This window comes from Chaetura pelagica, unplaced genomic scaffold (assembly GCF_000747805.2).
Source record: "Chaetura pelagica isolate M959 unplaced genomic scaffold, ChaPel_1.0 scaffold283, whole genome shotgun sequence".
NCBI classification, from domain to species: Eukaryota; Metazoa; Chordata; class Aves; order Apodiformes; family Apodidae; genus Chaetura; species Chaetura pelagica.
The window spans coordinates 676,175-685,570 of record NW_009952688.1 but is presented as its reverse complement, the minus strand read 5'-3'; the positions used below and the strand labels follow the sequence as shown (position 1 = coordinate 685,570).

General features: G+C 50.6%; 1 protein-coding gene across 1 annotated transcript in view; it reads left to right on the top strand.

The window, feature by feature from the left end:
• DNAI1 (dynein, axonemal, intermediate chain 1) overlaps nucleotides 1–9,396 on the top strand; it is a 141,065-nt gene that overhangs the window by 131,100 nt on the left and 569 nt on the right. The window lies entirely within an intron of this gene.

Sequence of the window (9,396 nt, the reverse complement as noted above, 5' to 3'; positions counted from 1 at the left end):
CTCCCCTTCCTCTGCCTTCCAGTGGAGCAGCTGTTGGTCAGCTCAGATTTCTCTTCAGGACAGATCTGCTCACTGCTATGTCTCCTAGAGGGAAGCAGTGTGCTCCAGGTGTGCCTGTGCTTAAGGGAATAGTGCCTTAGCTGCCTCCCCGCCCATCACTGGCTTTTTCCTGCACTGTTTTACCCTATCTGCTCTGGCTGATGTGCAAGCCCTTGGGCCCTGCATTTGCAGTTTGTCCAGTCAGAATCCTCTTTTCCTCTACACAGCACTTACTCAGGCCCTTATGGACAGTCCAGTGCCATTGGGTGTCTGTGAACACGAACAGGGAGTGTGTAACTCAGTCCCAACATCACTGCATGTTGGGCAGGCTCAGAGGGGAGATGTCCCACCAGGCAGCAACCAGCATCCTCACCAAGCAGCCTGTGCCAAGCCTGTCTTCAGGACAGGACTCACACCAGCAAAACTGCTAACCAGGAGCTCCCATGACAAAGGGGCACCACGGTGGGTTACAGCTAAGCCTTGTTTGTCTCTGGGGCAAGAAGGGATTTTCCCAGCTTCTGCAACAAGAGTCAGATCCTGGGGAAGAGCAACATCTCTAGCTGCAGGATTTTCCATGCTCATCCCATGTCCCGCTTTTCGCTGACTGCTGCTAAGCCCTGATTTGCATGCTGCAGGGTAACTCAGCCGTGGCTGATGCGATTTAGTGTGACGTCCCACGTAGTCCAGACTAATGGTGTATCTGGTTTCCAGGCCTGGGAGTGTTTGTGCTGCACTTATAATTTTCCTGGCCGTTTCCTGTGCAGCAGGTGGGGAAAAGCTGTGCGAGTCATTTAATTTGTGGCAAATGGGAGACGTGGTCTGAAGTAAACAGGATGTACTTTGGTGAGGAGGGAGGAAAAATAGGAGGAGGGGGAAAGGTGATGGGATTAACTGACCTGGGAGGTCAACAGAAAAAAAATCTCATTTGCCAGCAGTGCCCTACCATAGCAGATGTGTAGGTGTGGAGAGCACAGGCAAGAGAGGGGTGAGCAAGGCACATGAGCTGATCCTGCCATGCTGCTCAGCAGTGCTAAGAGCTCAGCTCTGATCTGGGGTACAGAGCCTGACAGATGTGAGGAGCAGGAGGTCAGGAAGGGAGGCTGGAAGCAAGGAGGTGCAAAGAGATGTGCACCCTTGAAGAGGTCCTCAGCTGCAGGGTGAGGAAGGCAGCTCTCTGAGATTAAAAGACAGCAGGGCAAGACTTAGGGAAAGGGTTTCAGTGGGTGTGAGAGGGACGTGCTGGCAGCCATCACCATGGGGTTGGGTTGGCAGCATCACTCTAGGGGGGCTTTCAAAATTAATGGCCATGCAGGTGATAGGATCAAAGTGTGACAATCCACCTCTGAGGGCACGTGGTGCTAGGCACCCCAAGGACTGGGTGACAGATGGTGGAAGAGCATCTGTCCAAAGCTATTTGAAGTACCCACTCCCACTGTGGACCAGTGGACTAACCCTTTCTAGCCCTACTTCAGGTGACACTGTGATTTAAATGAAATCTACACATGAGAATGTGGTCAAGATGACATAATTGTTCACACAGTTGAAATATCTAGTGCTATTTCTGGAGCATCACTGAGTTAAAGTGCAGTCATGGAGAGAGGGAGAGAACACTGTGGCAGACTGAGCTCTTTCAGTAAGCTCTTTCAGTATCAGTTGTAATACATCTTTTGTGCCATTGGCATTTAATGTTATTAAACACAGGGCATCTGCAAGTGAAGACATTCATTTTCACTTCTATTTATAACAAATCTTAGCTTCCAGTGTGCTTGTATTTATCCAGAGTGAAGTATATTCGCACACTGTCATATGATTAGCCAACAACCATACACTTCCTATGCAAACATTTTTATGAGTTATATTTTAAAAAAAACAAACAAAAAACCAACCAAACAAAAAAAACCTGATGTGGCAAAAGGAAGAAGAGAGAAGCGGCAGCTGGACTTCAAGATAGTTTTAAAGGTGATCACAGAGGAGATATATATTTATTATTTATTTTTTTAAATGATGGTGGCTAGAGAAAGATATTGGAAATTATTGCAACTTTTAAAAATATACTGTTAGTACAACTGCAGATGATCTCTCATGAGACAGTATGCACTGTGAGACAGCAGCAGTACCACAGAATTGCAGGAGCTGCATATTTCCATGCATGTTTAGTTGTTTTATTAAATTCTAGTCCTTAATGGCTTGCTGAGCAGTCATGCAAAAACGCTGAAGTAAAAGAGAAATAAGGAAAAGATGAGAGATGCTGAGAACTAAAGTAATATTTCTGGGTGGCTGATGGTGCTACCTGCCAGCTGGCATCAAGGGCTGCAGCTTCAGTCTGCTGGTGTCCCTGAGCACCACAGGACATCTCCTTGATTTTGGCCCCTCTGGGTGGGTTTGATGTACATGCCCCTGGGTGCTGTGTCTGCCTGAGCCTCTTGCTGGGGGGCTGGCAGCCTCAGGAAAGAGGTGCCACAGACGTGGCTTCTCACGGCAGGCACAAGGAGCTGGGGAAGTCTGGGCGTCTGTAAGATTGGTGAGGTTGCATTATGATTTGGTGTGTGGATTTCACTGGAACTGCAGCAGTTTTTGAAGTTGAGCTAGAAGCCAAGATATTACCTGCTTGGTGGTTTGTATGGACAATCTCAATGAAAACTTGCTTCTTACTTCCTTCCTCCAGACCACTTGGGTCTGACAGATCCCACAGCTAAAACATCTGTCACTAATGGCCCCACCAGACTTTCCAGCTAATGCCATTATAACACGCAGCATGTAGGCAGACTTAGGGTAACAAGGCTTCCCACTGAGCAGTGCTAAGAGCTAATTAAAGTAATCCATCCCATCCAGAAGAGGTGGACAACCCTGCAGAAAATCTGAACCCAGCAAGGATCCTGGATATGAGGGCGGAGGGGGATGCACTGCTTGTTCCCCAGGGAGGGGATGCAAAGGGAATCCCATCCCTCTGTCCTTATCCCAGTGGTGATTTGCACCACCAGGGCCCCCTGGGCTGGATACAAAATCTTTTGTGTGTTTTACTCCACTCCAGCCCTTTTACAAAGCCTCTGCAGGTCAGGGGAGTGTAATTATCTTCCATACTGAGCACACAATGATTTTTTCTCAGTGCTTAGCACTAAACCTGTGAACTGATATGACTGAAAATCTTTTTCATTCACTCCATGAAGAGTTTATCATCTCTCCAGGCTGCTCTGTTCGAGGCAGCTTCTGTTGGCTTGCCTCAGTGACTGAGGGTAATGATGCCCAAAGGCAAAGCTATTCTCCATCTCACACACACACTGCTGACAGCTAGTGTGGCCAAACGGTCCCCAGGCCTGGCAAAACCCAGTGTGATCTCCTGAAATGGCTGATGCTGATGCTTCCTAATCACTGTTCAGGGAAGAGTTAAGTTTGCTCATTTGGCCCGTTTCAAACCCTAATGTCTTTGGATAACTTTAAGGATACTTTTTGGAGATACCTGAGCTGAGGATACAAACACATCTGTGTTTTCAACCCATGGGTGTCAGATGTGGAAAAGGCAGAAGACTGACTGTTTTCAATGGTTTTGAAACCATTTCAAAATGGGTTTCTGTGGCTGGTACTGGGATAAATTTAGAAGGAATTAGTGAGTAATTGTAATGCCCACTTTGGAGGAGCTGTGGGAACTGCCACAGGCCCTGCCTGCACTCAGCATGGCCTTGCTCACTGAAGTTTTCATGCATGGTTGCTAAATGTGGTCTTCTTATGGCTATATTTAGGTGCCTAAATTAGTGGCATGTAAGCGGTGTTGCTCATGGTTCTGGAGTTAGAAAGAACTGGGAATATTCAGTGTAGCTGGAAGCCAAATCACTTTCTTGATGGCCCAAGCAGAAGAGCCCAGTGCTAACCTTTCCTTAGCCCTTAGGTGATGCTGGTCTTGCCCACCCTGCACCCTACAGTGCCCACCAGCTCCCTCCTCACACTCCCCGGCGCCCGGGGCCAGCGAGGCCAGGCTCAGCACTGGAGCTATGCAGTTCAGCAGTTTCCCATGCTCAGCAGGGTATACAGCTGGATCAGCAAGTGCTTTCAGAGGGCACGGTTGATGCTTCATTAAATCCTGTTAGTACAACTTGCCACAACAAGCTTCAGAGGCTTGCTGCTTAGTATTTCCTGAGCAACTTGCTGCAGGTCAGTAGAGATTGCACTGTGGCACCCTCAGCAAAAGCCAAGCTCCTCCACGGCCTTGCTGGAGGCTGCTGAAACCTATGGGGAAGGGTTTGGCTCCTCCTGTGTCCATGTTTTTTGCTTGGCCAGAGAACACTGCAAGTAGGGTAAGCTAGTCCCCACCAGTCTCCAGCAGAGCAGAAGCAGAGCTGTGAGGGCAGCTGTCCTCTCTTATGGCTGTGGATGAGGAGGTGGACTTTGCTATTAGCTCTCTGGTGCTGCAGAGCCTGTCCTTTCCATCAAACAATCTCTCCCCTCTCCCATGGATGTTTGTAAGCCAGCCAGCTGTGTAGTGTACTGCAAGCAGGTACCTGGCATTTAGATACAGGTGACCCCTGCCCACATCCCTTGGATGTCACCCAGTTCCCTCTGGTTTCTTTCCAGAGAGACTCCCAGTACTTTCCAGGTCTGATCCAATTATTTTTTTTTTAACCCCCTGCCTTTTGGATGTTGCTGCCCTTTGCTTTTACACCTTTACTAGCAGAGATGTGCTGCTGAGCCACAGGCTGGCCCCAGTGCTATGTCTTTGCTGGTACCAATGGCTTCACTGAGGACTTGAGCAAGGAAGGTCTGGTAACCTGGAGCCAAGAGGCCTGTCTGCCCTCCTGTGCTTCCACATGGTCAAGTGCAGAAGCTTGCAGACATCTCTGAGTCAAACATGTGAGCTGGAGCAAGGAGAGATGCTTGCTCTGAACAGCACTGGTTTTAACTGAAACTGGGGATCTTTGATCCTGTGTGGTTGCTGATGCCTGAATGACCCAGCTATCCCATGGGCTTTTCTGCCTGTTTCATTCCCTGCAAGCAGAACATTTCCTGCGTCATTTATTTCCAAACAGTAGCAAAATAAGCCTAAATCCTTATCCATCAGCTAATCCTTCTGTGAGTCAGGATCAACGCTGTCAAATCAGGCTGTGAGGGTTACTCGAGGCTCTCAGGAGTTGCTGCTTCTTGAGAGCCCAAAAAGTGGCACAGACATCTTTCCCAGCTCAGCATCACTCCAGCTTCACCCACTGTATAACAGCCTCAGGTTGCAATATGACCATGATGGGATAGATTTTGGAAGGCTTCAGGGTTGCAAGTTGTATCATGCCCCTTTTGATGCATGTTTGGTGGATGGGCCAGGAAGCCAGTGAGGAAAAAGGTTGCTGTGCTCATAGAGGAGTTTGGGTTTCCTTGGTCTTCCCCACAGAAATGCTCCAGAAAAGTGTCTTCTTTGCTTTCATCCATTGAATTTGCCTGACCTGTTGCTGGCATGTTTTGCTAATGGAGAAGACCTTAACCTGCAGTTGTCACCTTGACCTACCCCTAAGCAGAGTAGAAGGAAAAAGAAGCAAGATACTTCAAAGTCCTACCAGGCTCTGTGCCCTTTCTTACTCAGAGTAGGAAGGTTAGGAATTTTGGGAAGCCCGTTTGGTGGCTTCTTGGAGCTTCACTTTTCCAAGGGAATCTTGTATCCTAGGTCACTGGGCCACTTTGTAAAGTGGCCAGATCCTGTCCCAGCACAGCTGTGCTCACAAATCCCATCCTGCCAGAAATGTCCTGGGACTGGGACTATCAGTGTCATGCCAGCAGTAGGGCAGAGCCAGGCCTGTGCCCCTTGGCCAGACTCAGAAGGGGAAAGGGTCCCCTCTTGGACCTTCAGGAGCTGTGGGGACTTTTCTGCCTGTGGTCATTCCAGCATGGCTGGCTTCCTTGCTACTTTAAAGCATAAACATATTTTGCTTTCTTTAGTCAAAACCTTACAACAGATGTTCTATGATTATTCCACCAATGGGAAAAACAAAAAGGATGCTGAAAAGTGCCAACATCATCGTTTTTATGGGAGAGTTTTATTAACTTGGCTGTTTGCTGTTCAGCAAGGGGTTGAAGGCATCGGCCAAGACACAGGGAATCCGGTTTAAGTTACTCCCATACCCTGGATGTAGAGTTTGTTATGTGCCAGTATGGGTTGGGCTGTGGCTGCAGCTCCCAGGGATTTGGATCTGGGATCTTCAAATAGCAGTCATTGTCCAGATCATAGTCCTGATCCTTGTCCTCACCCTGCCCTCACACCTAGGGCTCCACCTTGGTCATCTTCCACCTCCTGCTTTGCTTCTAGTCTCAGTTTCCATGTTTGGGGCTGAGAGACCCATCAAGGTTCCTGCAGGAGTTGATCCTGCAGGAGTTGTGCCCACACTGCTGATAAGGATAGGAGCCTTGTGCCTCAGTTTCCCTGGAGAGACAGGCATAAGGCAAAGGGAGCATCAGGGCAATGGAGGACTTGGCCTTGAACACAGCAGCATGAGGACATGGGGTCTTCTTCCCATCTCACCTTCCAGGACTTATCCCCTGTCAGCAAGGCAGAGTCCATCCCCATGCAGAGCCTTTTCTGCCCCTGCTCTGAGCTTTCCTCACATGTCCCCCATCGTGTTTCAGCCAAGAGCATTTGGCTCTCCTGCTGGGAACTCTTAACAATAAAATCAATGCAAATGCTGCTGAGAGCAGCTTCAATACCCATTCGATGAGCTCCTAAGGGACAGACCTCTCATGTAAGTTCAGCTCTGCATCTGTCAGTTCCATGGGGGGATGTTCTGCCCCAGCTCCTTCTCAGCTCCTCATGAGCCCTGTGGATGCAGTGTAAGCAGGGATGCAGATGGAGGACAAGCTCAGCTACATGCCAGGTGGCAGGGCCCTGTGAGTGCCCTTTCCACACCTGGGCATGGCACACGTTGGCAGGGAGATTCCATCAGCAGCCATGCTCAGAGGTGATGCTTCCCTGCATGCTCCAGAAAATCACAGCAGCTCTGCTCTGAGAAGGGCTGCTCCTTGGAGGCCTGAGGCAGTAGGAAGCTGCTGCATGCATCCACGTGGATGCTGTGGTTCCGTGGTGGTGCTGTCATCCTGCCTGCAGTGGCCCAGCCAGCTTGCATGCACAGCTGCCCTGGGAAAAGCAGATGGAGAAATAAAGGAAAACTTTCTGTTCCAGTGCCCCCAAAAGGACATTTTAATCTTCCTTCGCCGTGTCATCCTGCTTGCCTGGTTATGTGGCATGAAATTAGAGCTCTGGTTCAGTTATGGCTCATTACAGGCTTGTGTGTGGCTTTGTTGCAGCTTGTTCAGAAGCACCAAAGGAGCTAAGCCAGTGTGAAAGTCAAGGTTTTAGAGACAGCAGCTAGGAGCTGAGCCTTGCCTGTGACTGGTGACTTCAGCAGGCCTCAGACAAAGTCCCCATGGATGTGGGCACCACTACCTGGAGGGCATCAGGGACCCTCCATGACCCTACCAGTGGGGAGAGCAAAGAGAATGAAGATAGGTCAATGGGAGATGGCTCCAGCATCTCTTTTTCCTGGCTGAGCAAAGCAGTTGCCTTTTTAGCCTTTCCCAAGGACCCATGTCTGGTGCTGTGTGAGACGCAGGGGCAAAGGGAGCTCTTTGAACGCCTTCAGACAGCAAAGCAGCTTTTCTGCAGAAATAGCTAGGTTTGGAAATACCTCAAGCAGCTGTGTTTATCCCGACACTCTCACTCAGAGGGATGCTGGGATGTGATGTGAGCTGTTAGTACAAACATTGCTGCCAGTGCCCGGACCAGAGCCACGATGGGCGTTGCTCACTTAGCAGTGTTAATACAAACCAGCACTATCCCGGCATGCAAAGTGGACTTGGTAAATAAAAACAACCCTTGTCCCAGTGCTCAGGCAATGACTGGGGCTATCTTCTCAGGAGCAGAGGGGTTCCCAGATGTTCCCGTTCCCTTCCCAAGGGCTGCTTCCATTCCAGCTGCACCCTCTGGCAACCAAGGAGACCTCTGCTCTGTCATGGTTGTGCTGGGCTGGGAGAGGGAGCAGCCTGGGGATTCCCTGGGGGCTTCTTTCCCAGCAGTCCTCACCTTCAGCAGTGCCCTTGTTTGCTAGAGAAATGTAGTGAGATCCCTGCAGCCCTACAACTTTAGCTTTGTTCTGCTCTGGCATTTTTTTCCAGTGCTGAAAGGAAAGATGCATGTTTGTAATTGCTGCACCCAGGGCCATTATAGGAGCTGATTCAGCATGAGGAGACTTGATCTAAGTGGGAAGAGAAGAAAGTGGCCTCCTTGCTCAGATGCTGTGCACTGCTCCCTCAGCCTCCCGTGAGCATCCCCATGCAGAGACAAGGCTTCCTGGATGCCAGGAGCAGACAGCACAGCAGTTTTCCATGGGCTGCCTCCAAGTTCAGTTGGTGATGTTCCCCCTTGCTGTGCCACTGAGTTGGGAACCTGCTGCCACCTCTCCCAAGCCTGCTTGTCAGATTGGGTGCCAGCCCTCCTGCTCAGCTGTGCTTTGCACCTGCTTTCTGGGGTGCCTGGAACCCTGCTAGGCACAGAGGAGTTCCCTGGCCCCTGGAGCAGGGGCTCTCCTTCCCCCCCCCCTCTAAATGCAGAGGCAAGGCAAGAGGCAGCAGGCTGGGAAGTGGGAAGGCTGTGAGTGGAAAGCAGCACTGAGCTGATGGGATGTGGTGACTGGGTGGGTGCTCATTCGGAGGAGCCCCACGGGGTAGATGCTCAGCTGCAGGAGGGCTTGGTTGCTGAATGCAGGTTGGCACGTTCCTCTATTGTGGCTGTGTGTGCCATGATGTGTATCTGGAGAGCCCAAACCCCCAAGCTCCCATGAGAGCAACGCACTTGATGCTACAGCCCATAGCACTGTGTGACACTGTTCCCCTTAGCAGGGAAATTGTCTCCCACCAGGCCTGCTGCTCCCCACCAAGCAAGGGCTGAACTGGCTTATTTCTGACAGGCTTATTTCCCTCATGCTATGTGATTTCTCCCAAGATGCTGGCAGTTTGTTCTAGCACCTGAGCAGCAAGCCTCTGGGACAGGAGCTGGGGTGGGTGGGTGGTGTGCTGTGGGATGGACTCATCCCTCACTGCCTGTGCTGGGATACGTGTTGGGGTTGGCACAGCACCCTGCAATGAGGCACAGAGACAAGCCATGCCATGGGAGGTTTGGGGTAAGCCCAGGGGCAAGAGAGCCTCAGTGACAAGCTGACAGCCCATGTGGGACTCACTTGTCCCCCTGGGTTAGGCATTCTCAGCACCCACCTGCCCACCTGGAGAAACCCATTTGGGTGTAAAAGGGCCAGTCCCCACTCCTGTGGCTTCCTCTCCCCAGAAGCAAGGAAGGGATATGGCAGGGCCATTTTGGGGGGGTCTTGGGAGCCGGCA